A 7,346-nucleotide genomic window follows, 5' to 3' on the forward strand; every position below is an offset into this window, starting at 1 on the left:
CGCCTCTCTCACACTCTCTCTCACACACACACGGCTCGGACTTGCTATGAGGGGGTGAGGATAAGGTTGGCACGGCGCCGCATAAGCATGAAATTCAAAAAAAAAAACCCTAAAGGAGGCCGTGCGGCGCGGCCTCCTTTAGGGCAATTGTGTTTTGAATTATTCTGTGGCCTCCTTTAGGTTTTTTTTTTTTGAATTTCATGCTTATGCGGCAGTGTTCGAAAAAAACCCGAGTATAGTGTAATTTGCACTTGCAGATTTTTAAAATTACCTTCAAATTTGAAACTTAAGGGTACAAAAACCTGCTTATTTTGAGGGGTTGTAGAACAAAAACCTTCAAAATTTGTAAATTTTCTTTATAAATAATTTCACAATTTTTAGATGAAGGTTTTTTACTTTTTGCGAAAATAGTTTTTTTCGAACACTGTTATGCGGCGCCGTGCCAACCTTATCCTCACCACCAACCCCGGCACGGCCTCCTTTAGGGTAAATTTTTTTCCATAGCCTCCAATCTAATGCTTAAGAGCTATAAAGGCCAACGCAGCAACGATCGACGAGGAGAGAGAGATAATGAAGAGAGAATTCCGATAAGAAATTTGATGCGAGAAAGAGAGCACACCAATAAAATTTAAAAAGGCAACAAAATTTAAAAAATGGAGAAAACACCAATAAAATCCTAAACTACTAAAATAGAAAAAGACAACAAAAATAAAAAAGGCCCCATGGCTAGGCAGCGCCGGCACGGCCTGCCCACGGGGCCATTATTTTTTTATTTTTGTGCCTCATGTATGGTGATTGGCGTAGGAGTGGCGGGTGGGGTGGTGGCACTGGAGATTGTATATTGTGATTGCTTGCTTTGGGCATGGAAGAGAAATTGCCGACCTCGATCAATCATGGAGCTTGATCAACAAGCAACTGGTCAACGTCTCTGATGCGAGGCCGACGAGGTTTACATACCATGCAATAAACAATTTCAACGTTATTAGGGGAGGGGGGGTTTGGAAAGGTGTACAAAGGGTGGATGGAAGAGAAGAGGGTGGGGACTGGCAACACAGAGTGTGTGGCAGTGGCTGTGAAGCTTCTCAAGGGGGACATTTTCACGGACCAAGATGGGGTTGAGAAATTATAGAGAGATACCCATCAAGGAGAGAAGCAATTCAGGTCAGAGGTGAGCACCTTAGGCAAGATCTACCACGTCAATCTAATACGTCCAAAGGAAGGCCCCACACCAAGGAATGATGGCCTGCACTAGTGGATCATCCCTCTGCAACAATGGCTCCTCCTCCCCTTGCATGGATGGCTTCGAAAGAAAGAGAACTTTGGCGTCTTGCTTAGGTAGTGTATGCACCAGTTGGATAATCAAGGTAATTAGTGAATCAACACAAGGAAAGCATTGCCATGTTTAAAAGAAACTACCTCAAAGGAGGCTGTGTCGGTGAGGCCTCATTTTGAGGTATTTTTTTTAAACATGGCAACGCTTTGTTATCATTAACTATATGCTTCAAGATGACCATAAAAGGACGTTAATATATCATTTCATTTCTCTCTCTCTCTCTCTCTCTCTCTCTCTCTCACGTGCACGCACACACACACACACATTCAAATTCAGGTGGGCTATGCCTTTCCTATCCACGTTATGTTTTTGTAATCCACTAGAGTTAATGCATTTTTGGAAAGTTACCACTTGTGCTATTATTAAGGAAGTTTGAAAAGTGTCGTATGCTTTGTTGTGTTCTCTTTTGTTGTCATATGTTTCAATCTCAATACACATGTCTTGGTGTTGGTTCGGACTCCAAACTATGATGGTGTAATTGATTGTGAATCATAATGATTTGCATGCGACTTTCCATTTACTGATGAACTCTTTAGGTGTACTAGCTATGAAGGAAAAGTTCTATACAAAAACACATGTAATCTAATCCTAGATTTGTTGAATTTGTGTTGCACACCTGTGGTGTTCTCATTACTGGCCTTAGCATTCTTGTGTGCCTGTTCCTTGAAATGTGTCGCTTGATTTTTCCCTTGCTCAAAAAGCTTCACTCGGAGAATGGGAGGACTTGCTTGCCCACAACCCAATCTGACTTTTGTCAAACTTCAAACTATTAGCAGACTCAACTCAGAGTGCCTTCCCTTGTATACCAAATGATCAGAACTAACTTTTTACTTCATGAGCTGACTCCGTAAATACATAATTGCATGTACCTGTCACCCTCTTGACCCTATTCTGACAACATTCTTTCAAAAGAAGATCACTTCTCTATAAAAGGACAGCTCAGACCCCCCATATTGTCAAACACTTTTTCACAGGTGCTCTACATTAACTAAACAAACAGATCAACTCAAATCAGCTCCAAAACACAAACACACATTGACCATGCCATAGGTATAAGCTTCAAACTCACTATCTCGACACCCCTGAGACAATTGGGTTCAAACAAGTGAGCAAAATATATTGAAAACTTAAATGAGTTTTTATAAGTATTCTCGTACAACTATCCTAACTACAGTGAACACACTGACTCAGACTGCAAGCTTCTCCTAGATAGAGTCGATTCAGCACACAACAAACCTACAACAATAACAATTAAGTATAGATTGGTTAAACCATGTCTCCAACAGAGTCACCTTTCAGAGATAACCATGGACACATCTCCTGTTTGATTCTCTGGACCAAGACACCTACTCTTCTCTGATTTCCCCAAATATTCCTCAGTTAGATTGTGCTTCAATCTCTCTGACCCTCAAGAACTGGAAGCCCTCCCATCTGCAACAGTTTTCTTTGCTGTAGTCCCTTTTCCCTCTTCACTCACGTGTCTTCTTTTTTCCCACTCATCTGTCTCTCCCCCATAAATTACCTCGTTTCCTCCTTTTTTTCCATCGTTGCTTCGCCGTCTTTCTGGAACAAATGGGTTGGTTCCCTTTCTTCTCCATACACCTTTTATTTTGGTTTTCCAAAACATGTCCTTATCCTTCCCGCTACCCCATGCAGTCCTTGCCACCTAAGATTCATTACACGTCATCATTTTTTATTAATTTTTTTCACACTCCACCTTTGTTGTTTGTAAGCCTTGGGCACCTCTCACAACGCTACCAAAACGCAATGCCTAAGTAGTAGTACAATGGTCCAAGATCTGACATCTCAAAAGACTTCTCTAAATCAGCTATTAAAGTTGAAATATGATCATCATTCGGGCCTGTGAGAGTAGCATGTCATCAATGTATAACACGATGACCAAGAAAACATCCTTAGTCCTCTTAATATATAGAGGGTACTTCCAGTTGTGAGCTGTTACCAAAACCCTATGCAGCAACCAAGTATGCATGTATTTTTTGTGCCATGCTTTGGGAGGCTGCTTAAGACCATATAAAGCTTTCTTTAATCTGTATACTTTTGATTCTTGAATTTTTTGAACAAGACCACGAGGTTGAGATACATAGACCTCCTCATGCAAATCTCCATTCAAGAAGACAGTTTTGATATCCACTAACATCGTACATTCTAACCTTTATGTGCTGCTAATGCAATGATACTCCACATGGTAGTCAAATGACATGTGGATGCAAAGGTTACACCATAGTCAATGCCTTTTTCCTATGCATAACCCTTTGCAACAAGCCTTGGTTTGTATTGCTCAACACTACCATTAGCTTTACATTTAAGCTTGTAAACCCATTTTGTGCTCGTGGCCTTCTTACCTTGAGGCAAGTTTACCAAATCCCATGTATCATTTTTGAGTACCGAATTATAATCAGATTGTATAGTACTCATCCAATTTTCAGATCCCTTTGCTTCATTAAAGAAGACAGATTCATCTTCATTGCATAAACTGGCAATAAGAGCATGATGAGAACCTGTACGTGTTCTATTAGGCAACGGAGTGGCCAATTTGCTATCACGTAATATTTGCACTAGCCATTTCGGCATACTTTTTAAGTCCTCAATTTTCCTTCTTTCCTCATGAACTGCATCATCCACATTTGCCTCATCAATAGGCTAATCTGTAGACTGAAAAACATGTTGATTTGTAACCTATGTGGGATGATTTTCAGCATTTATTTGATTACCCAAATGCTCTAAATCAATATATCCTACATTGAACAATGGAAGGATAATGTCGAATATGTCTTGCGAACATACATTTTTCTATTTTTTACATAAAAACAAGGACTAAATTGCATCTTCCTCAAATACATCTCTACTCATCACAAGAATCAAGATGATAGAGACGATAACCCTTACTTTTCAAGCTGTACCCCACAAAAATACATTCAACAGACTTATCGTCAAGCTTGTTGTGAATTTGCTCGAGCACAAGTTTATAAGCAAGACAACAAAAATGTGTAAATGAGCCTTTTGTCATTCCAAGCTTCAAAAGGCGTAATTGTATATGCAAAGCCTTTGTACGACACCTGTTCAAAACATATGTTGCACACATGACTGCTTCTAGCCAGAAACCATAAGATAACTCTTGACTTTTCACCATACAACGTGCCATCTCCATGAGATAGACCTGTTTTTGTGTTCAGTTACACCATTTGTATAGAGAACAGTACATTGATGTTTTATCCCATAATCAATCATGTATGCATGAAACTCCTTAGACGACATATACTCCCCCTCTCGATCAGTACGTAGGGTACCAATCTTACATATAGAAACATTTTCAACCATAACAGCAAAGTTTCTAAAGCATATAAAAACCTCTGATTTCTGTTTCAATGGATATACCCACATATGTCTTAAATAATCATCAATGAATGTGACAAAAAGGCGGTATCTCCCAATAGATGGTATCCTCACAAGACCACATACATCACTGTGTATAAGCTATAATTTTTGGACAGCTCTAACTAAGCCATCTTTGGAGAAATGATACCCATTGCATTTTTCCAAGAATACATCCCTCAACAAACATGTTTGATAGGGGCTTCAAGATGTGGCAGCTCAGACACCATGTCATGCTTATGCAAATGTAGCAAACTACCAAAGTTCAAGTGACCAAAGCATGCATGCCACAGCTTAGTATCACCCATTGTCTTTGTGGTAGAAATTGTACATACAACATACTTTTGTCTTTCATATGCATCTAGCCTAAAAAGGCCATGAAATAAAGTACCATAAGAAATAATTGTATTACTATCTCACTATGATCATGAACAATACATATGTCATCCCCACAAACTAAACCACTAAGCCAGCCTTAGTGATGGCAGAGACAGATAATAAGTTCTTCTTGATTCCTAGTACATATAATACATTTGAAAGCGTGATTGGTCCACTATTCACAGCAGTGAGAACAATTTTACAGATGCCTTTTACCTGATATGAGAAGTTATTTGTACATGATACGAGGAGGAGTTTGTATATGTTATAATATTTCCCTGTGGAGCATATTCAAGTGATGAGAACAAACTGCAATGAGAAGTAATGTGTTTAATAGCACCACTATCAAAATATCATACATGTACATATGTAACAACCATGCATACATCCTTATGCAAAGGGTCAAAACTACAATGCACAATGAAAGCCCAACCATCACGTGCATAGTTTGCAAATTCTTTGTTTTCTACATTAGATGCTAGCACATCAACTAACAGCCATATCTAAGTCTTTCTTTTTCTCCTTCTCTAGCCATTACCTACAGTCGTTAGTGTAGTAATCAAGTTTCCTACAATAGTTGCATTTGTCCTTTTTCTTTAGCTTATCGCCTTCCTTGTCTAGAGGCTTACCACTAGTAGATCTTCTATCTGAGATACTACCAGCCCAATCAGCATCTGTGTACCCATGTACGTATATCTCTGTCCCAGTTTCATAAAATAGTCCACAATGTAAAGTAGACCTCACATACCTCAGTATGCGTCTCAATGCATCCAAATGTGGCTTCCGAGAAACCTGCATAAATTGACTCACCAACCCAATAGCATAGCTCAAATCTGGCCTGGTGATCGTCATGTAGATCAAGCTTCCTACTATGCGCCTATACATGGTAGGATCCTCCAAAATCTTTCCTGAATCTACACTCAACTTGCCATTCTGATCCAATGGCACTGAGATAGGCTTACACCCTGTCATACCATACTTGGACAACATGTCCAAGCCATACTGTCTCTGCAGTAATCCAATACCATGTGGTGACCTAATCACCTCAATGCCCAAGAAATATCTGAGCTCCCCCAGATCCTTCATCTCAAACTTCTGTCTAAGCAAGATCTTTACATCAAAGATCTCTGTATCATGGTTCCCTGTAATGATCAGGTCATCTACATAGATGACAACAAGCACAACCCCTCTATCACTGTCTCACATACAACGAGAAATCTGCATTGGCTACATGAAAGCCAATAGTGACAAGATATTCAAAAATCTTGTCAGACCATACTCTTGGTGCTTGTTTTAAGCCATACAAGGCTTTCTTCAACCTGTAAACATGCTCGGAGTGACTCAAATCCTCATAACCAGGTGGCTGCAACATATACACCTCTTCCTACAAATCCCCATACAAGAATGAATTCTTTACATGCATCTGATGTAAAGACCATTGCATTGACGCAGCCACTGCTATCACAACTCTCACTGTTGCCATTTTGGCAACTAGGCTGAAAGTTTCCTCATAATCAATGCCATATATCTGCGCATATCTTTTGGCTACCAATCTAGTCTTGTACCTGCTTATGCTTCCATCACTGTTATGTTTTACTTTGTACACCCACTTGCATCCAATGGCTTTCTTGCCTTCAAGCAATTACACTAAATCCCAAGTCTCATTTCCATACAGTACATCCATCTTCTCATCCCATAGCTTTCTCCCAACACACATTTTCAAATGCCTCATCAATGCATATGGGCTCTACAACCTGCATAACTTTTGCCATGTATGCATAGTGATGTGCCACATAACCATCAGAGATAAACCTCTGCACACGATTCTTCACTCTCCTAGAACTTCCCAGCTTTGCATTCGCTCACATGAATATAGCACCTGAAGGTTGACAAATATGATTTCACTACTAACTCGGATGGTGCAAACTCTAGAGTTTTTTCTCAGAAAAGAGACCACACATGAAAGGGTTCACATTGGATTGACTTGAGCATTCTTCCTGCATCAAGGGACCTATAAACATGCAATCCAAATTGTATGGTTGAACTTATTTTTTGGTAAATCTAGCATGGCGGTGTTAAGGTTTTGAGACTGTGTCCGCAGCCACGTAGCTGAGTTGGAAAGGAGTTTGTTTCTCTAGGCAGATGCCTGAGTTCAAAAAGCCACTGGACACCATGTTGCCTATCTCTAAATAATGCATTAATAGTCCCACACTAAGACATGACCAGCTGCAAGGTTGCATTG

Source organism: Cibotium barometz, chromosome 50 (assembly GCF_041138505.1).
Source record: "Cibotium barometz isolate CiBa-2024 chromosome 50, ASM4113850v1, whole genome shotgun sequence".
NCBI lineage: Eukaryota > Viridiplantae > Streptophyta > Polypodiopsida > Cyatheales > Cibotiaceae > Cibotium > Cibotium barometz.